Source organism: Euprymna scolopes, chromosome 19, assembly GCF_053919585.1.
Source record: "Euprymna scolopes isolate OS-2025 chromosome 19, ASM5391958v1, whole genome shotgun sequence".
Classification (NCBI taxonomy): Eukaryota; Metazoa; Mollusca; class Cephalopoda; order Sepiida; family Sepiolidae; genus Euprymna; species Euprymna scolopes.
This window is the reverse complement of record NC_136500.1, coordinates 142,951,061-142,974,669: the sequence shown is the minus strand read 5'-3', so window position 1 is coordinate 142,974,669 and position 23,609 is coordinate 142,951,061.

Genomic DNA, 23,609 nt, shown 5'->3' with positions numbered 1-23,609 from the left:
CTGGTTGAGATTACTTTACTTGTAAATATTAACTCTTTAATATTTATAATATATTTGAAGTTTACCATTTTGATTACCTTATTGTAATTTTTATTTTTTTAACTTATATATATATATATATATATATATATATATATATATATATATATATATATATATATATATAGTCATCCACATACAGTACTGTTTTATAAAAATGTAGACCGAAAAGTGACAGTTATTTGGTTGGGAAATGCACACAGACACACACAAAGACATTTTCACTTTTATGGATATACAAGCCTGGGAGCCCGGGGCTGCTCGGATGTTTGGAGGTGTATTTTGAGCACAAAAAAGTTGTAGTAGGAAGGCAGGCTCCAACCCGTACCACAGACGGGGAAAAAGAATGGGAAAAAACGTTACGTCTTTGCTGTTACGACCACCACCAAACCAGAAGTGACGTTGGTTTTAATTAAGGCTAGACAATCGAAAAGAGGGATAAATTTCGAAAATATCGGCGAAAAAGCGAACCCTCCTTGTAGAAAAGTGTCTAGTTGAGGGTGAAGAAAATAATGGTTTTAGCAATTTTTTTTATATTTGTCGTCTGAAAGTTTAAGCTTCAAAAGAAGACTACTTTTGTAAAAACTCGTCGCCTCTGTCGAAATTTTTAGGCAAACATGCAAACATACATACATACATTTATATATTGATAGCTCAAATTTTCGACCCAAACCGATTAAAAATCTTGCCTTATCTCTGAATACCCTTTATATCAAATTTCAAATGTTTAGACCAGAAATTGACTTTAGTAATTTAGTAGAGACCGCAGCGGTCAATTTTTAAATTTTTTTACCCCTATTATGACCCCTTAACATTTATAATTTTGGGCTCAAATATAGTTATTAAGTTAGAGCCATGTCCAAGGAACCTATATCTAAAATCTCAAGTGTTAAGACCCAAAATTGACGGAGGAGTTTGCAAGATTCTCAAAGGTCAAATGTTTGAACTTTGACACCTTGTCTGGCTGAAAACGAATTAAAAAGATGTTTTTAAATCTCAGTACGCTGTATATCAAATTTCGCGTGTGTAGACTGAAAATTGACAGTGTTTGCGTTGGGAAATGTACACAAACAGGCACTCAGACAGACACTTTCATTATATATATATATATATATATATATATATATATATATATATATATATATATATATATATATTTATATATGCAGGTTTCATTAAATAGCAGAGATAACTCTTGCTTGCTTTTCTTGTAATACTTCTTTTCTCTTTGTCGGACCATTTTCCGAACGTTTTTTCTGAGTGAAAAAAGAAATTTCCCATAATCGCCAACGTTTTCAACCTTCATTGGTTATCCTCGGGCTAGTAGTAAAAAAATAAAAACTGAAATTGAAAAATGAAGTAGCGAGATTAAATGAAAAGACGATTAAAAGATGATAAAAAGGCGCTTAAAATCGCTTAAAATCATTAAAATACTCAAAAGCACTTGAACGTGCTCTCTGTTTCGTTTTGAGTCTGGTTTATCGTTGGTTTTTTAATGTGGATTAACAATGCCTCAAAGATCGGGAGGCGCACCTCGCAATATGAGACAATTAAAATGGCCGTGTTATTTATTAATATGTCTCTAAACTCATTTTTGGGTGTGTGGTGTGCTATGAGCTGCTGATAGATTGAGCTATTCGGGGAAGACAGGTGACATGTTAAACGACGGGAGATGCTGGTTCGAGTCATTCCAATGTACGAATTATTTTTGGAGACGCATTCTCCTATGGGACATTTAAAGATGTACACGGCATTTCTAGTTTTCAGCATACTGCCATCGGATGTAGGGTTATATTTTATTAATAATTGGCTAGTTTTAAATTTTTTGTAATAAATAATAAATCTTATTTTAGAGGGTTTTTTTCTGTGGTTACGACATGTTTGTATTTAATATCTTTTAGTATTTTTTCGTCTAATTTGTAATTCCCATGCATCTGGTTACAATAACATCTGGCAATGTTATTATCGCTGCTATCGTGATTATTATTCTTATTATTAATGGTAGTTAAAAAGTGTCTAATCTGCTGGTCAACTATGTAGTTTGGGGAGCCGTTATTAATTAAAGTTTGTTTTACGTTCGAAAGTGATTTATAAAATATTTCGTTAGTGGAGGAATTACGTTTAGTTCTGTAGATGAGATTTTTTACGACAGCTATTTTGTATCTATCAGGGCATTCGCTTTTGTAATTAAGAATACATGATTCCTTACTAGTAGGTTTTTTGTAGGGGTGATTAGTAAATATATCGGTGTCGACTTTTATTTCTATATTGAGGAAGGGGATACTATTGTTTATATTTGTTTGGTGCGTGAAATTTAGTATAGAATTATTTTTAAGAGCGGTTTTAATGTTTATTAATTCGACTAGGTTTTCCGTTTATAAGAGTATATCATCTAGATACCTGACGTAGATAGATGATTTTGCTATTATATTGAAAACTTTGGTTTCTAGGTTGGTCATGTAGAATTCGGAAAACAATGGGCCTAGAGCTGTCGTAAAAAAACAACGGACTTATAGCTGTCGTAAAAAATCTCATCTACAGAACTAAACGTAATTCCTCCACTAACGAAATATTCTATAAATCACTTTCGAACGTAAAACAAACTTTAATTAATAACGGCTTCCCAAACTACATAGTTGACCAGCAGATTAGACACTTTTTAACTACCATTAATAATAAGAATAAGAATAATAATCACGATAGCAGCGATAATAACATTAGCATGTATATTGTAACGAGATGCATGGCAATTACAAATTAGACGAAAAAACAGCATAGACGTTGGGGTTTTTTCCCGTTCTTTTCATCCTTTGCAGTACGGGTTCGAGCCTGCCTTCCTACTACCACTTTTTTTTTTGCTCAACATACACATCCAAATACCCGGGCAACTCCAGGCTGAAATGCTAGTATATCTATAAAAGTGAACGTGTATGTGTGTCTGTGTACATTTCCGTGCGTAATAATTCTATCAATTTTAAGTGTACAGACTCGAAATTTGATATAAAGGGTTCTGAGATTTTGGAAGATCGATGTGATCTGGTTTCGGCCTGACATTTGGCTGTTAAGGGGTCAAAGTTCAACGATTTGACCTTTGACAACTCTGCCAAAATCCTCCGACAGTTTTCGGTCTAAATACTTGAAATTTTAGATATAGGTTCATTGGACAGGGATCCAACTTAATAACTTAATTTGAGCCAATAAATGTTAAGGGGTCATAATTGGGGTCAAATTTAAAAAAAAATGACCGCTTTTTTTTCTAAACATACACCTCCAAACACCCGGGCAACGCCGGGCTGAAATACTATTCTATTTTATAGATAAAAGTGAACGTGTCTGTGTGTCTGTGTGTCTATGTACATTTTTCTACTTAATAACTCTGTCAATTTTCAGTCTACAGAAATGTTAGATATAGGTTCCTTGGACATGGATCTTACTTAATAACTTGATTTGACCCCAAACCAATAAATGTTAAGGGGCCATAATAGGAATCAAAGTTTAAAAAGATTGGCTGCTTTCTTTTTTTTACTCAACATACACCTCCAAACACCTGGGCAATGCCGGGATGAAATGCTAGTTAAAAATAAAAATATGTTTTTACACCTGGAAAAATGTCACAGACACGTGAGGAATGTTTCAAGTAACTTTCAGACCATCTTGCATGAATCGAGCGTAAGCTTTTATTCAAGGAGGGCAGCGAGTCTGTGGGGGATGATAAGAGGTGTGGGAGGAGTAAGAAAGTCAGAATACTACAGTTGATTGGCCAAATAAAGAATTTCATGGATAAGGACCGTTGGGTGTCTAGAGAGACAATAAGTGCATAATTTGATGTCACTGTAATACACAAGAAGAACTGAAAATGCGGAAAATTTACGCGAAGTTTGTCCTAAGGGTGTACCCACCTTGTCACAGCGTATTAAAGCAAGATAGACATAAAGACCGTCACTCACCCTCGCTATAATCTAAACCTTGCTCCATGTGACTTTTGGTTATTTTCAAAGAAAAACTCAGAGGCTTTCGTAATGAGACAATTTAGGAGATAAACGAGTCTGTGACAAGGGTTATTGGCACGTTCATATAATAGGATGAGGCCCCTCCGAAGTTGTTGGAACGGTACAAGAAGTGCGGTGCAGTCGGAGATGATTACTTCGATAGAGACTAAAGTTTCATGTGTGTACTATCAAGAAAATGTCCCATTCAAAAAAGTCTGGACATTTATTGAAGGTACCTCGTAAATTATTTGCGATTCTTTTCTCTAATACTGAGTACAAAAAAAACCCAGGATACGGCATACAAAAACTTAGTAACAAAACACGGTATAGCATATAATACACATGTATATAAATAAATAACATTAAAAATAACACCGTAAGGCGGGGAACACCGTAACAAGGGACCATAAAATATCGTATTCAACGTCGTAACCTAAAAAAAAACCGTATCCTAGGGCCAGCGAATTCCGGGGTTTTACTGTAGTTAATGTGTAATTTCACAATTTATATAAGTGTTATCTATTATATGTTTTTCACTTTTTTATTAGTATTATCGCCTTCCTTTTAATGTCAGTAAAACATCAGAAGTCATGTTTTCTTTTAATAAATCTATAATAACCATTCATCCACCCAAACCTACTTAAGTCTCAGTGCTCAGCATTCCAATTCCACAAAGTACCTGCTAACATCATGATTTTATTTTACATATCCACTCGGACTCTCAACTCAAGACAAGTAGAAAACAAATAACACCTAATTTTTACTATAACCCTTAATTTAGGCGACCTAAACCTCAGGTAAAAGCGCTTTTCTAAACCTCTAACTACCCCATCAGAGGCGAGGTGTTTGATTTCTCCAATATCCAGACTGGAATTCCTCAGAGTACCAAACCTGGTTCCCTCACATTCATACTTTCACTTCAATATGGTACCTTCATATATATTTTTTACTTTTTAAAATTCCCAACACGGTAATAACTCCCACTCACTTAAATCGCTACGTATCAGTGGAATCTATTCTATTTTTTACTTTTCCCCTTCTGATTCACTACATAGTGGGCAGATATTATCGCATAATATGTTGGAAGCTCTGTTCCTTTCAAGATTGGAGATTTGCAACCAGCCGGAGCTTACATGTCCGCTCCTATTCCTTCTTTGCAGCTACAACACGCGTTTTAAACTCATAGACTCGTAGAAAACTCTCCTCTTTCTTATAGGCGAAGAATATTATCTTTCAACCAGTAGCCGAGGTCAGCTGAAAGCAAACTACATACAGACGGCGAAAATAGCATTTTTCATATCCGAAAAACCTATAAAAAATCCCGTGAATCGCTTCCGAAAAAAATAGTTAACCGCCAGTAACATTATTTTATTAATCCTACATTATACACACATAATACGTTAAGAAAATTCAATTCAATTTTAATTTAGTCTTCTGTTTTTTCTTAATTAAGATTATCTCCTCATTTAAAAATTATAAATTATTTAAATAAACTCACAAGCCATATCTCGAATTTTCAACCTGCAAGAAATACATGTAAAAAAAATTGTACAAGAACTGTGCAAGAAAATATATATAGTTGTTCACATACAAATAAAAAATGATTCCCTTATAAACACTTACAAAAGTCTCGCTTCACAAAAGTCTAATCCCAACCAGTACAAAAAGTTCAAACAGTAAAACAATAGTTCCGTAATACTAATTGTCCACGTAGCAGTTTCCGATTGCACGGTTTCTTACAACATCAAAATAAAAAAAAATCACAATAAATACGTCAACAAAAGAATCCAGGAATCGTTTTAAAAAATCATTCACACTCCAAAAAAACTCCGATCAGTCCTGCTTGTTACAGAACTTTGCAAGGGGTCACGCAATCCGCGCTCCCATTCTACATAAGACAATTTTGTTTTTGTTTTTCTAATGGGTGTCCACGCTTCGCACACATTCACGCGTAAACTCCCTAGCAGACAGCAACCGACCCGCAACATTTTTCCTCTTTTCTTTTTTTCTCTCCTCTTCTCAAGTCCATGAAAAAAATCACCGATCATCCGAATAGTTTAAAACACATTCAAAAAACGACTTTTTTTTTTCTTTTTTAACAAACTGGCCGATTCATAAACACATTTTGGCTTTTTTCATTCTTCCGTTCACATAGTCACGGTTCGAAAATATAGCAATAGTGTTTCTTCCCCGCCTCATACCTCCTCTATGCACACGCGCGTTTTCTGAGTTTTTATTTTTAAATTACTGTTTAACATAGAGTTATTTTTCTCCTCTACGCTTATTTGACGTATATATTTCTATTCCTTTCTTTGTATCTATATATGTGTTTATCGATTTTTTTTTCCTTTTTTGTCTTTTCTTCTTTTTCTCCGACTGTCTATTTTTCTTCTTTAACTGAACTGTGTATATTTTAGCTTTTTCTAGCATATATTTTTTCTCTTAAATCCATTATTTTCTGTCTGCATAGTTAGTCCCATTTTCACTCCTTTTTCAACGTTGTGTATGTGTGACTTCCCTAGTTTCGTCATGCGTTCCTTGTGGGGAGCTCTCGTCACGAGCACTAAAAAGGGTTAATGTTGTATTAAAGAAAATAAAAAATTGAAATAAAGATCTGGATTTAAAATTGATAAGAAAATTAATATGGATTAGAGATAGAAAAGAAATAGAGTAAAATATAAATTTGAATTTAAATTATAAATTTGGTTTAAGTACAATATTATATATACACATACACAAATATATACATGCAATTTTTTCCAGATACATCTGCCTTACTTTTAATGCTAGGTTTATTTATGGTGTCTTTTAAATTTAATAAAAACCCTTCACAATTTACTGACGAGGAAACCTTGTTTATTAAAGAACTATATGTAATAATTATTGTCCGTAACTTGATGTCTACCACAATAAAAACACTGTTTTCTGAAACGATCGTACAAATAATTGATTTTGTTGTTGTTCCTTCTTATGAAACGGATTTTTAATTTAATTATAATTTGATTTTTAGATTTTAAATTATCAATCACATTACTAAATATATATATATATATATATATATATATATATATATACATACATATATATATATATAGTGCAAAATTTTGTTGAAAATTCGAAGACTCACTTTTTCTGTTTATAAGCTTCGTTTATTTCCTGGATTTTCCATTACAGCTGTTTCATTAATGAGTTGGAGATTTTACGATTTATGTTTCCGTAGAAATATCCTGTCCTCACCAACTTCTTCAGATGTTTATCCATTAGATTTTTACAACAAATGGTATATTTTTAACATGCTGGACATCGTATTCGGGTAAAAAGATTTCCACAGCCATGTTTCCTCACTTCCTCCATCTTTTGGTGTTATGTAAAGATAGTTTTCCTTTTTAACCCGTACTTTCGTATTTTGATTTTTATTTGTTAATTATTTATTTTTGTTTTAATTTTCCTTGTTTCTCCTATTTGTTTTTTTCTAATTATCATATAATTTTATATAATTTTATTCCTATATTTATGTGTGTTTATTTTAACATTGTTTGTTTTTGCTTAGTGTTTTAATTCGTATTATATTACCCGATGCATGGGAGGTCACTCACCTGGTATCATTTTTTTTATCTAGGATGACTTCCCTTGCATTTTTTTTCTAATCTTCTCCAATGCGTGAAATTTAATATTTGTGTTTCTGTGCAAACACCCGTGGATTGCATCTAGTCTTTTGTTTAATAATTTTTCTTTTGATATTAGTATATAGTAAGATTCTAACATACGTAGGTTGCATCTTTTCGATTTTATAGGTTTATATTTTCCCCCCTTAGCAATTATTAACCATCTTAATTTATATTCAGTTGTATTTTCCTTTAATTCCTTAATCCATACTGCTAAAGTGGTTGAGTTTTTCTTTATTTTTTTCGGTTATTTGTTCTGTTTTGGCAGCAAGTACTTATTGAAGCACATTTTACTGAACACGACAGCGTTATTCTTTTTTTCGATTTTTTGGGGATACCTTCCAATTCGCCGAGCGGTCTTTTTGATATCAGTTTGCATATTGTGTATTATAGCGCAAAATGTTGTTGTTCAGCCATATTCTCTTCTTTTTGTAAATCCGATCGTGTTCAGAAGCGATTGTTATTGTTTTTTTATTTCTTTTTCTTGGAGGCTTAGTGTATTTATAGTTATTTTTGTAAATCAATTTCCTCATGAATTTTTATATATTTCCTTTTATAAAATAAAAAAAAAATCGTAATTAAAAATAAAAATAATTCGTTTCTTTCCATCCTTCACATGTCTTTATGACCTCCCCCCCAAAAAAAAACCTAATCTTAAATCCACCAAACCTCAAAGAATTTTTAACACCTCTAACACGAAACTTCGAATAAAATATAATAAAAACTCGTAATTTCTCTTTTAAAAGTGGGTTGTTTATTTTTTTATTGATTATACCTCCAAAATAAACTATTAAAGTTGTATAAAATGTAATAGAAATATTATTTCTTATTTTAAAAAACAGTAACGAAATTAAGTGACTTGTACAGGTTAAGTATTTTTCAATTTTTCAATTTTAAAAATTTATCAAAATTTTTCTACTGATTCAATTTTTACGATATTTTCAGGGTCAATGTGAAATTTTATGCTCTTTCTAATAGACTCAAAATAATATTTTAGACAAACGTTTTTAATTCACGCCCCCTCATTTTGAAATGTCTATTAAAAAGTAAATAATTAATTTACTCACCAAAGTTTTATATATCACAAATTGAAGATAAAAGATCAATAAATAATATATTCAAATTTAAAACAAAAAAAAGAAGTGATTTTTTAGATTTACCATGTGGATGTACCAAATTGGTTCAAGAGAAAATTATTCCCAACTCGCATTTAGGTAAAAATGCATGCACTTTCGTAAATAATTGAATCCATTCCAAAAATATCACTAAAACAAAAACAAACAACATCTCTCTCTCTCTCTCTCTCTCTCTCTCTCTCTCTATATATATATATATATATATATATATATATATATATATATATATATATATATATATATACGTAATCAGTATCTTATTAGTTATTATTCTCCATTTTGAAACACGCCATCTATCTTCCAAGGAAGGGAAGACCATCCGTTAACCCATCCGCTCTGTCTGACATGCTTACTCTAATTCCTCTCTATATCAAGCTAGCTAGAACACGTGACAGACAGACATGTCGTTCCGGTCAACTATTAGACTTCCGCTGCAACTTGTCCTGTTTACAGTTTTTACATGTTTTGACAACTTTATCCAAACATAGTTTACATCTCCTCGTTTACTTCGCCAGTTAGATAAATTGATCGATCGATCGATATATAGATATATTGATAGATAGATAGATAAACCGCCAAGCAGAGCTAACTAGAACACGTGACAGACAGGTACGTTCTTCTAGTCAGCTATTAGACTTAGAACAGCTAAACGGATAGATAGATAAATAGATAGATTGAATGATAGATTGATAGATAGATAAAGAGATACAAAGATTGATACATAAATTAATTAGATGGACACATATCAGATTATTTCTATTCTGCTCAGCCATGATTGATTGATACGTTTTAGAGCCATGGTAATCTCGGGAAGACAAGCACAGACGATAGTTTCTCGTTACTTACCGTCTTGATTCGGGGGAGGGTGTCTCGCGCCCTCAGATACCAACCTGGAAATGTTTACGACTCGATGCTGTACATACAGCGCCTAGCCTTCGCAAATGGTCACTCATCTGGAACTGACCAGACCCATCGTTGCTTAACTTAGATGGTCTGGTGAAAATCGGCGTTTCGACGTGATTGTGCCGTATAATTTCTCTACTTCTCAAAAATTTAACAACATAGACTATGACGTGTGCTCTAATTATTTTTTTTCCACTTGGATGTATACAATCATAATAACAATAACAATCACAATAACAAATGAACAAACTCGACCGGAAACATGACCTCCTTGCTAAAGGTAAAAGTAAATCTTGTTTTTCTCATATATAAAAGACTTTATGTCTAATTTATAAAACTCACTATGTTTGTTTGTCTGTCTCCCTCCATATTTTAAAACTCTATCTCTCTGAAACGAAAAGTCGCAGAGCGGCGCCAGGAGCCTCAAATGATTGGATTTTTTTACGGGCCGTTCTTTTACGGATCATTAGCCGGTAAAAATAGTTTTTAAGAGGTTTTCACCTCTAGGGGCCAAAATTGAAAAAAAAATCATTATAGGTTTTGTAGATTCATCTTATTTTATTTTTAATTTTTAATCAGTTCATATGCGTGCCACTTTGCTTCACAAACTGTGAATAATACAGGTTCGGGTTCGATTCGTACTGATGACACCTTAATAATTTCATTTTACTTTTGAAATCACGTCTTTATAATAATACATACGAAATCTGAAAAAAATAAAATATCATATTTAAGCGTATTTTTACAGGAAAAGCCGGGCGCCACCCCAGCTAGTTATTATCTAATTTATACAACTTACTATATCTGTCTGTCTGTTTATCTCCATATTTTAAAACTCTATCTCCTCCGAAACTAAATTTCGCGGAGCGACGCTAGGGGTCTACACCATTCTTTTATAGTTCTTTAGCTAGATAAACTAGTTTTTAAGAGGTCAAAAACTAACGAAAGAAATCGTTATAAATTCTGTACATTTATCTTAGTTTACTTTTAATCATGATATATACGTGTCACGTTATCACGTTATTCAATGGTAACGCCACCAGCTTTGAATGCTACAGTTTTGCTTTCAGTTTCGATTCTAGCAGATGGCACCTGGATACTTTTTCCTTTTGAAATCAAGACTCTGCAATAATATATACGAAATCTGGACAAATTAAAATATCATATTTAAGCGTATTTTACAACCGGGCAAAACCGGGTTCCCGCCCCTGCTAGTGTTAACTCTAGGTACTGTATGTAAGTCAGGTGATCAATCACACGTTACTTTCAAACATTCAAATTGAATGATCGCATTTTATCTTTACAAGCGTCTTAATAAGATGGCCCATCACGCTTAACTTGAAATATTATTTTCGGTCGGCATGTTTCTTGTTTGAAAGTTTCTGAATTTTTAATTTGGATAATTCAGATGTTTATTCTCATAACTTTTCGGCTGATGTATCCCCCGGCTTTCTTCGGGTATATATTGTAAAACTCTGGAATCATTCTGTCGAATTCAAGAATCTTGCACGGGATATCGAACGGAAACCTTTATTTAATGTATGCTTTTCTTCCATAAGCAATGACTGTCTAGTACCCTTAAATAATTCACAATTAAGTTCTTAATATCGCCTACAACAAGGATTAAACCCTCAATCTCTAACATAGATACGCTTACAACTTAATTTTACTTTGCACTGTATTTGGTAAGAATAAAATAAAGAGTCCCACTCGAAAGTCGGTGCAGGTTTACAAGTTCGACAAAAAGATTCAGAAGTCCCAAAAAATACACTTGAAGTAGGTCGGAGGTTAAATCGGCCGAGACGTTGAGAGAATATCAATCAAGATGAGAACAGTAATAGTGCGAATAATATAAAGCATTTCCGCTTGTCTATCACGATAATTGTTGAAATAGGAGTGTCTGTCATTTTTTTATGATATTGGACCTGGGTTTGTGACAATAATATAAAAACGCCATTTTCCACTTGAGATTAGAGTAAGCTGCGCAGTGGAAAACTCTATTAGAAATTAAGGAAAAAAAATAAAGGAACGTGTACAAGAAGATACGTAATGGAAAAGAAAAGCGAAAAATAGGGAGACAAGATAGATTTTGTCACTTAAGTATGTGGCGTCACAGCGAATGGGCGCCTGGTTTCGGCCTAGGTGTTTTTTTTAACAATTCGGCCTAGGTGTAGCCTTGGAGGACACTTCAGCAAAATGTACGTATTATAAATTGCTTTTAAAAGTAAACTATAGACTTAGAAGATAATAAGGGAGAAAACTGCGTTATTGGGGTCATCGTTGGTCGAAAGGGTTGGCATAGTTATACAACTACCGTAACATATGGGGAGATATAACGGTATTGACGATCTACAGATATTTTACTTGAAATAAAAATTACATAAGAAAATTCTCATTGTATGAGAGCTAAATACATCCTAAGATGGAGTACATCCGTCTGGCTGAAACTACTGTCAATAACTGTCCCCACTCTTTATCTGTGCCTTAATCCAAACGTAGATTCCATGAGCAAAGCTTCTTTGAACTGCACGTTAGTGGAACTCTCTGCCGCTTGCCTGTTCCCACCTGACTACAACTTGGACGTCTTCAAGTCCAACATAAACAAACTCCTGACAAACCGCTCCCTTAAGTAAGACATTCTATCAAAACCCCCAATACTAATGATTACTACAATACTATCTCATTGATTACTGTACACGCAATAACCCTTATCCCTGAGTGGTCTTCGGGCCTTGATAAGTGGTGACCCCCGTGTAAAAAAAAGGTACGGTTGTCATATTTGGGGAGGAGTACCCAAGAGTATTCGTTCCCTCATTGACAAGTTTCAAAAGCGTCTTCGGAATTAAAAAGGAGCAAATCGCCACTCTACTCGCTTTTTCTAACAAGTAGATGCGAGTCAATCTCTGCTTTATCAGTATATTCATGGCAAGTGCTCCACTAGTCTACAATCTAGGATGCTCCCTATAAATCTTTCTCCAAAAAATAAACTTCTAGCTGTAACAACTGTCAACAATTCCTTTACTATCTGCCTAAAGCAGACGAAATTTCCATGAGCAAAGTTTCTCTCACAGTGTGTGGAATACAATACCGCGAGGATGCTTGCGAGCTTACAGTAATATATTTCTTTTATAAATCTTGTGTTTGTTTTGTTTGTTTGTTTTTGTTTTACGGCGTATCAACCCTTTTCAGGTTATTTAATGCCGAATCCAGTGATTTTGAAGAACAATTTTTTAATAGAGTATATTTGTTTATGCTTTAATCCTGTAGTTATATATTCCTTTTCCATTACTTGTCTATATATTTGACTAGCGGGATTACCCGGCGTTGCTCGGGTGTTTCGAGGTGTGTGCTCTTAAATCAAAAAGGAACACGGGGGACGGGGGTAAAAAAAAGGTTTGGTAATTAAGTAGAATTGAACCCGAAGCCGTGAGGCGAACTTGGAAAATAAAATGTGAAAAAAAAAGTGACCCGTTCACCGTTCGGCCAGCCAGAATAAGTTACTGACGTTTGAGCTTATTTAAGTAAGAAGAGAATTGACAGGTGCGCGCACTTAATAACGTCAAGTAGAAGTCGTAGAGTTTACGATGTAAGCAATAACTATTCGGCAGTTACATTTTCTGAGGGACAGTTTTAAATGAGGTCAATTACCTGGTTTGTTTGTTTTTACCTAACTTTGGGAAAAACCAGCACGCCGTTTATTAGGGGGAGTGTCTCGTCTCGAAATGAAAGCAACCGTCTTATATGATGATAAGCCGACATTGACCAAACGTTAAATCGCTTTCTGGAGACCACTGGTCATCGGCCAGTGGGTATTTATTTGCTCCCCCACCGAGCAAATTAGGCACAAGGCCGATTTTTATTGTGAGGAGTCAAGGGAGGGGGAAGGGAAAAAGGGGCCAGGTCCCGAGAGGAGGGAAATGGGAGCTGGTTAAAGGTCAAGCATGTGGGGTTGCCCCCACATCTGATCTTTGCTAGTCATAGCTAGTCCTAGCTAGTCATAGCTTGCAGTATCTGCCGGAACAGATACTACACTTTGATCATGTCACCCGGGCCCCGGAGGGCGCGCAGGCCGGTCTGGCCATCGGACAGTGGGTATTTATTTGCTCCCCCACCGAGCAAATTAGGCACAAGGCCGATTTTTATTGTGACGAGTCAAGGGAGGGGGAAGGGAAAAAGGGGGCCAGCTCCCGAGAGGAGGGAAATGGGAGCTGGTTAAAGGTCAAGCATGTGGGGTTGCCCCCACATCTGGTCTTTGCTAGTCATAGCTTGCAGTATCTGTCGGAACAGATACTACACTTTGATCATGTCACCCGGGCCCCGGAGGGCGCGTAGGCCGGTCTGGCCATCGGCCAGTGATTAGAATCAAGTTTCACTTTTTTTTATACCGAAAAATGAAAGGAACACGTGCCGATCCGAAAATGTCGAATATTTAACGTTTCAAAGTCGGACAAATTAAACAGAGAGGCGACCACCGTTGTTAAGTCGTAGATATTATTATTTAGACGTGATATAAAAAGTTGTAAAAATGAGCGACGGCCTCGAGAATCCACCGGAAAAAAAGCCTTTTGAAGACATACACAAAAAGCGAACAGACATACATACACACATTTTCGCTTTTATATATATAGATTATAGAATTCGATCTTTTCCCCCATTACGTTTTCAAGCGATTTCTTTCACATCCGCACGCAACGCCGTTATAATCTATATAGATTATAACCCAATTCGCTTGAATCACCCCCATTTACATAAGACACTACTATTGACCTCTCGCCATTTTACTATACCAATATTCATCTCCATTCTAACCCTAGATGTATCCTCTAGCTTACCAGGAGGAACTGCTGAATATGTATCCTATCCATAATATTTACAGCATCTCCTTATGTTATCAAACATCTTGCCCCCCTCCGTCTATCCCCATGTTGTGCTCAACGCTCTAGTTTTAGATATTTTAAATCTTCTCCCTAAGATATCCTTCGATGTGGGCCCTAAGCATAATGTCGCCTTCTCTTATATTTAACCTAGCCCCTTTTTTTTACAAAGAAGTAACCACTAATCAAGGCCAGAAAGCCACTTGAGGATGAATGTTAATGAGTGTGCGTAAGACAATGGGCACATATAGTAATCGTTAGTAGTTAAAAATTAGTATATTGTATCACGTAAGGCGACGACTCATCAATATCTTGTTCACGTTGGACTTGAAGACGACCATATTGTAGCCAGTAAGAAAGTTTTTTTTAATTTATAATGTTAAAGTATTAATCTAAGTAATCTTGTTTGTGTAGTGTCAGAATTTATCTGGTTATTACGGTTTATATATAATATCCTCATAGGAGTCTGTGACATATTTCCGTTGTATGGGCGCTTGGCGAGTATGGAAACCCCACAATATTATTAGACCATTTTTAGACAGAACAGATGTTACCTTTAGATCAGAAGACCAAGAAGATATATTTTAGTTTCACGTGCGGCCTAAAAGTAAGTTTCTTTAATTGCGTCTTAAGTGACCGGGAGATCCTATATATTAATAAGGAGGACAGAAGGCGACAACATATTACAAACATTAAATTACTTTACTGACGAGAAGCACTATGCTTCAAAATGCCTAAGGAGAAAGTGCATCTATAACACCTGCTTTCATCGATGAACTGATAAATTAGCCTATATACACTAGTATCTCTTTTTTTTTGTCAAAAACTGTTTAATATACATAAGCTTTATCGTACAGGTTGAGTTTTAAAAACTTGATTGTCTGTATTTCAAGAATCCTTTATTGTTTCCTTAAATCTCGATATAACTTTTTTGTCATTAATTGTGTCCTTACTTTTTATAAGGTATATTAATTCCTATAGACTCGTTTCAACACCAATAATCTAACTCGAATAACTTGGACTATGTTTCACGAGGTGCATTCCATAAATTTACACATATTTTTCGTATGGTCACTTTTATTGATAGCACACACATGAAACCCTAATCCCCTTCGAAGTAGTCTCCACCGACTGCAATGCACTTGTTGTACCGTTACAACAACTTCTGCAAGGTCTTGTGGGAGTCCTCTTGTGTGAACGTGTCGATGACCGTTTTTTTTACATGGCGATCACCACTTATCAAGATCCGGAAGCCACTCGGGGATAAGGGTTATTGCGTGTACAGTAATCAATGGGATAGTATCGTAGTAATCGTTACTATTGAAGATTTGATAAAGTGTCTTACTTAAGGGGGAGGTTCATCAGGAACTTGTTTATGTTGGACTTGAAGACATCCAAGTTGTAGTCAAGTGGGAAACAGGCAAACGGAAAAGAGTTCCACAGGCGTGCAATTCTAAGGAAGAAGCTTTGTTCATGGACTGCTTAATTGTTTCGTAACGACAGCGTCTAATGGTTTCCATTGAGCTTAGCGAATAACAAAAAAGTAACAAGGAGAAGGGTTTGGGTGATAAGGAGGGTTTCAAACTTTGTCAAATAGTCTGTGACAAGGATAGGTTCCCGTGGGACAAACTTTGGGCAAATCTTCTGTATCTTCAGTTCCTCGCGAATAATTATGCGTATAGTTCACACAATGTTCACTTATTGTCACTGTAGACACACGACTGTCCTTATCCATAAAAATCATTATATAGTTAATCAACACTGGTGTTCTGACTTCTCTACTCCTCCCACATCTCTCATCATTCCTCACAGATTCTCTGCCTTCCTTGAATCTCTTATGCTACTCACTGATGCTTGATTAATGCAAAATGGTCCAAAAGCAGTCTGAAGCATTCCATACTGTGACATTTTATCTAGTTTAAAACAGAATTTTCGCTGTTTATTTGAACCTGAAATCATAAAACTTGGTCAGTTATCTCATAAGATGTATAGAAATGACATACTGATTTTTTTAAAGGAATCTATGATAATTTTCAATGGAAAAATAGTAAAGGCAGCGCGTATGATGCGGTTTCTCTTTGTGAATCGAAAATCTGTGTCTCGTGTTGCAAATGATGGAACCACAACTCTTCACGCAACAACACTAGTTTTGTGATCCTTGTCAAATTACTTCTTCGCTTTGGGCGCATCTATTTATTTTGATCTTTTTCAAGACCTTCATCATCCAAGGAAACGAATATTGATTTCTTCAAACGGATGAAGATGTTTCTTATCTTTTCCCCTGATCGACTTGGCAAGGGAAGTTCTACAAATGCTATCGATTAATTATTAATTGTCGATATCGATTTTTTCCCACGGTAAAATCAGATCAATTAAATGGACGAAATAATTAACGCCGACTGAAAATCTAATTAATCGAACGAAAACATCAATTAGACATTTTAGCTAATCTGAATTCGTTTCGCGACTGTTTTTTAAATGTATCAATTGAATTGTTTAGAAACTAATCTAAACTTCAGTTGAATCACTTGCTGTGACGGGGCGTGGCTCAGCAGGTAGACGTGCTTTGACAGATTTTTAGTAGTCAGACATTATACAATAGAACATTAAAAATAGAAATTTAAATGCAAGCATGACTTATTATGGATGCGTTTTTATACTTTAGTATCATAGACAAAAGGCAATATTATTTAAAACGTGATTGACTGAAATAACTGTTTTATTTTATTGGTCGTTCGACAAAAGGAGGGTACACCTGTAAATTCACCATAGTCCGTTCGTCCGTTAGTCCGTTCGTCTGTCCGCACTTTTCTCAAAAATATCGCATTGGAATTTTTAAAAATTTTGCCCAAACATTAAACATGGTAAGAATAAAAAAAAGAAACAGAAAAGATTTTTTCGGGAAAACTCCGGTTGCCCCCCCCCCCAGGGGTACCTTTCGAGTTAAAATGACTAAAATTGACACATTATGCTTATTAAAAAATATTGATGGCTTGGATTTTTATAAAACTTTCTGAAAAATTGTAGCTAACTGATTTCTATATAATTTTGTTTGTCTATACTTCGAGATAACTCTTGGGTGTGCCCAGGGGGCTCTCTTAGAGTTAATAAAAACACTCCATTTTGGGGGCTATTTTACCATATGTCCAAAATTTTCTGTATATGCCAGTTGTGCATGATGCTAAACTAAAATCTTCATATGTTAAGGCCTTGGGGACATTTGAGAACTAAATGGGAGTAAGGTGCAAATGATGAACTTAGTCATTTCTTTTTTTTTTTTTTTTTTGCATGTTTCAGAACTCAAATTTACATATGTTAAGGCCTACAACTGTGCCGTTTGTTCATTTTCACCAGGATCTTACGTCCCTGGGGACTTTAGGGGCCAAAAAGGGGGGGGCATATGCTGAAATATGTAATTTTTATGACTCTTCACTGTGCACTCACGGGGGACGATTCATACTTCCGTATCGTTAACAATGTTTGTTTTTTTACTCACATATTCCCCTAAGAAATCATATCGCTACTTGGACGTAAGGGGCTATTATTTGGGGCCATGCATAGGAAAGATGAACATGATATTGGTTCATGTTACATTTACACCTCTCTATATCAATACGGTCAGGGAAACAAGTAGCAGGAAGGGAATTCGGTCTAGCTGCTCGAAAGAAGAAAATATCAAGGTAGAAATCTTTGTGACATTTAGGGGCATCAACACTAAAGGGGCGTGATTTTATTGCTAAGCGAGTGAACCGCAAGTGCAACGAGGTAATCAGAGCACATTGTATTAAAATACTTCTAAAACAGGCGCAGAGATGCAACATGCGGCGATGGGGCAGGGGTTAGAGATTAGTTGACAAAGTGGAACCTATTAGTTTGAATACGCTTTTTTTTACCCTAACAAGGAGAGAGATATACTAGTGACAGATGTTTCAACCCAGATGTGTTAACAATACTCCATGCATGTGCGAATAGAGCCGTTGTAGACGTACAGGATACTGTCATGTGTGAGTAGTTTTCTAGCACTATAGAGGAAACCCACCTTCTTTGCAGAAACCTTCACAAAGTCCTCGATGTATTTGTTCCAGTTCATATTTCCTGGTTAGAAATTAACAACACTATAATTTAATATGTTTGACAGATAAACAGAAAACTGCAATATTTGACAGCGTATACCTCACAAAGAATGTCACCCATAACAGTTATATAGCATTAATAACCCTTATGTCATTAGCGTCAATGCTCGTAAATTACACCCATGCAATTGTTTCAAAAAATCTCGTTCTTTTTCTACTATATTTATACGATTATGTTCACACGTAGGTATTACCGCTATGTAACGTTGTCCGGGAACCAACACGTTGTACCCTCCCCCCTCGCCAATCTTTTCCAAAAAACACTCGTCTAGCTGAATCCACTGTCAAAAACTTTCCCCACTCTTTAAGTATGCCTAAATCAAAACGTAGATTCCATAAACAAAGCTTCTTTCTTAGAACTGCACGCCTGTGGAACTCTGTTCCGCCTGCCTGCTTCCCACCTGACTACAACCTGGATGTCTTCAAGTCTAACGTAAACAAATTCCTGATGGATCTCCCCTTCAAGTAGACACTTTATTAAATCTCCACACTAACGTACTGTACTTACAATAACCCTTAGCCCTGAGTGGCTTCCGGACCTTGATAAGTGGTGAACACCTTGTAAAAAAAAAAGAAATCAAACTATTTTTTGTGCAAAGTACACTAATTTTCTCATTATCCCGCCACGCATGACTTCTCGTTATTGCTGCAGCGTTTTTCGCGTCATCCACGTCTCTAATGTGATCGTTTTCTCGAACGTACTCTCTCCTTTTTCTAGTCTTCTTTTTTCTTATCGTGACGTCATTTTGCTCACGGCTCAGTATTTGCATATAACCGTATGCGCTGTATTACAGCTATATTTATTTCTATATGTAATGGTATTTCTAATAATTTTGTAAAATGTTAAAAGATTTATTGGAGTTGTTGTTAGTGTCAATGGATAAACGCTTGCAGCTTTTGAAACTTTGTTATTTTATGTCAAGTTAATACAAGATACAAAGGAAAACATGTACATTTAGGATATTTATTGATGATCCACACGCGATGACAAAATACTTAGTCTGAGTTTAATGTCACTCTAATTGATATTCAACTTTCTGTGGTTAGTACATGAGCGACTCTATAAGAGAAATATGCTCGTAAAAAGCAGATTTCCTATGCTCTATAGGAGACATAGAATTCCGTATAGAGCATAGGTTTGACATAAACGTAAACTGTTTGTTCGTTAGTCGACTTTTTTTCTGTTTATTATTAAACAATTGTATGCACATGTGGAAATAAACAGTATATTTTAATCAAGCAAAAAGAAACATCATGGACAAATTAATATTAAGGCTTACACAGTGCACGATATTAGCAGTCTAAGAACTGATTGAACAAATTCATGCTGTCGTAAATAAATAAATATAACGACATAAATGAAGTGGGAATTGATTCAAACACACCTTTTACGTATTAGGTCAGTCTGGCTAGAGGTTAGATACTTCCAGATTGCAATTGTTTATTGCTTACAACGGTCTCAGAGAGTGGAGGATTTTGTTTGTTGCCATAAACACGCACTTTTTTCAAACAACAGTCACCATACAAGGAAAGGTATCCATACTGATGCGGCGGTCTGCAGCCTGATGTAGGACAGGAAGCCAAGTTTGCCCAGCTTTATATCATGGATCCTGATCATGCTCAAAAAGAGAATGAAGTCAGGCCAGCTGCTGTAACCCTACCAGCATCAGCTACTGTAACCCTACCAGCATCAGCTACTGTAACCCTACCAGCATCAGCGACTGTCCATGAAAAGCAGATTCTCCAGAACCTCATTGATATTCTTCAGCAGCATCTTTAAGATGCCCTGTCAGATCCTCAGCTAAGAGATGAAAGAAAACGACCCACTGGAGAGCACTCAACGAGATACAACCTAAGACTGAAAGATAAAAGCATCTGAGAGACTGAAGCCCTTATGCCCATGACGTAAAGATGGCCTGTCAGATCCTCCGCCAAGAGAATCTACAACGATTTAATCTGGAGAGCACTCAACGAGATACAACCTAAGACTGAAAGATACCAGCATCTGAGAGACTGAAGCCCTTATGCCCATGACGTAAAGATGGCCTGTCAGATCCTCCGCCAAGAGAATCTACAACGATTTAATCTGGAGAGCACTCAACGAGATACAACCTAAGACTGAAAGATACCAGCATCTGAGAGACTGAAGCCCTTATGCCCATGACGTAAAGATGGCCTGTCAGATCCTCCGCCAAGAGAATCTACAACGATTTAATCTGGAGAGCACTCAACGAGATACAACCTAAGACTGAAAGATACCAGCATCTGAGAGACTGAAGCCCTTATGCCCATGACGTAAAGATGGCCTGTCAGATCCTCCGCCAAGAGAATCTACAACGATTTAATCTGGAGAGCACTCAACGAGATACAACCTAAGACTGAAAGATACCAGCATCTGAGAGACTGAAGCCCTTATGCCCATGACGTAAAGATGGCCTGTCAGATCCTCCGCCAAGAGAATCTACAACGATTTAATCTGGAGAGCACTCAACGAGATACAACCTAAGACTGAAAGATACCAGCATCTGAGAGACTGAAGCCCTTATGCCCATGACGTAAAGATGGCCTGTCAGATCCTCCGCCAAGAGAATCTACAACGATTTAATCTGGAGAGCACTCAACGAGATACAACCTAAGACTGAAAGATACCAGCATCTGAGAGACTGAAGCCCTTATGCCCATGACGTAAAGATGGCCTGTCAGATCCTCCGCCAAGAGAATCTACAACGATTTAATCTGGAGAGCACTCAACGAGATACAACCTAAGACTGAAAGATACCAGCATCTGAGAGACTGAAGCCCTTATGCCCATGACGTAAAGATGGCCTGTCAGATCCTCCGCCAAGAGAATCTACAACGATTTAATCTGGAGAGCACTCAACGAGATACAACCTAAGACTGAAAGATACCAGCATCTGAGAGACTGAAGCCCTTATGCCCATGACGTAAAGATGGCCTGTCAGATCCTCCGCCAAGAGAATCTACAACGATTTAATCTGGAGAGCACTCAACGAGATACAACCTAAGACTGAAAGATACCAGCATCTGAGAGACTGAAGCCCTTATGCCCATGACGTAAAGATGGCCTGTCAGATCCTCCGCCAAGAGAATCTACAACGATTTAATCTGGAGAGCACTCAACGAGATACAACCTAAGACTGAAAGATACCAGCATCTGAGAGACTGAAGCCCTTATGCCCATGACGTAAAGATGGCCTGTCAGATCCTCCGCCAAGAGAATCTACAACGATTTAATCTGGAGAGCACTCAACGAGATACAACCTAAGACTGAAAGATACCAGCATCTGAGAGACTGAAGCCCTTATGCCCATGACGTAAAGATGGCCTGTCAGATCCTCCGCCAAGAGAATCTACAACGATTTAATCTGGAGAGCACTCAACGAGATACAACCTAAGACTGAAAGATACCAGCATCTGAGAGACTGAAGCCCTTATGCCCATGACGTAAAGATGGCCTGTCAGATCCTCCGCCAAGAGAATCTACAACGATTTAATCTGGAGAGCACTCAACGAGATACAACCTAAGACTGAAAGATACCAGCATCTGAGAGACTGAAGCCCTTATGCCCATGACGTAAAGATGGCCTGTCAGATCCTCCGCCAAGAGAATCTACAACGATTTAATCTGGAGAGCACTCAACGAGATACAACCTAAGACTGAAAGATACCAGCATCTGAGAGACTGAAGCCCTTATGCCCATGACGTAAAGATGGCCTGTCAGATCCTCCGCCAAGAGAATCTACAACGATTTAATCTGGAGAGCACTCAACGAGATACAACCTAAGACTGAAAGATACCAGCATCTGAGAGACTGAAGCCCTTATGCCCATGACGTAAAGATGGCCTGTCAGATCCTCCGCCAAGAGAATCTACAACGATTTAATCTGGAGAGCACTCAACGGGATACAACCTAAGACTGAAAGATACCTCAGTCCTGATGAGCGATGAGACTGTAGAAATACTTTCGTGTTGAACATTTCCTGCCAGTTGTTTTCACTGTTGTTGTTTCTTTCATGCAAATAAAAAGTGTGTACATATGCTGTACTTTCTCGCTTTTCTTTCACGTCATCTGGCTGCAACAGGGCTACTTGTAAAAAGAATATTTGTGTAGACGTCGATGGCTGTGTGATGCTCAGAGGTAGTTTAACTATTGAACTTCATAGTTTTTCCAATTTGAAGCAACTATAGTATCATGACAATTTAAACTAACATTAACAATAAATATTTTTTAATCATCTACTAAACGTAATTCACGTCATAAGAGGTTAAAGCAACATTCCTTAAACATTGTGAGAAAAAATTCACTTAACGCTTTCCGAAGAAAAGAAATTTGTTTTAAACACTAAATGTTACACTTGAACAATTCCTTAAAGAACACGGGTGTCTAATTTTTACAAACAGTCCAAGTAAATTTTACTTCTCATTTTAACGTGATTTGAACATTATTCTATAACTGAGGGCATCCAATATTAGTTTCTTCTTGGTATTTAAATTCAAAATTGGGCATGGTAATCACAAGAAAGATATCGAATTCGAATTTTAATAAAATAACAATTTACATTTCGCAGATTGTGTTGTCTTGTGGCTTCTTATTACGTCCGCATCGTATTGTATGTGATCGTGGTCTCGAACACTATCTACGTCTTTAACGTGGATAACGTTCGATATTATGATCTGCGGCAGGAGTTAGAAATACTAGATTGCTAATCATTACACAAAATAGTCATTTTCTTTAAGACAAGATTGGATATATGAGAAATGAATAGAAATTATAGTAATTGCAAAGTCTACTATTCTTTGAATGATGTATTTTTATAAATGTTAGCAGGTGTATATCTTTCAAGTGAT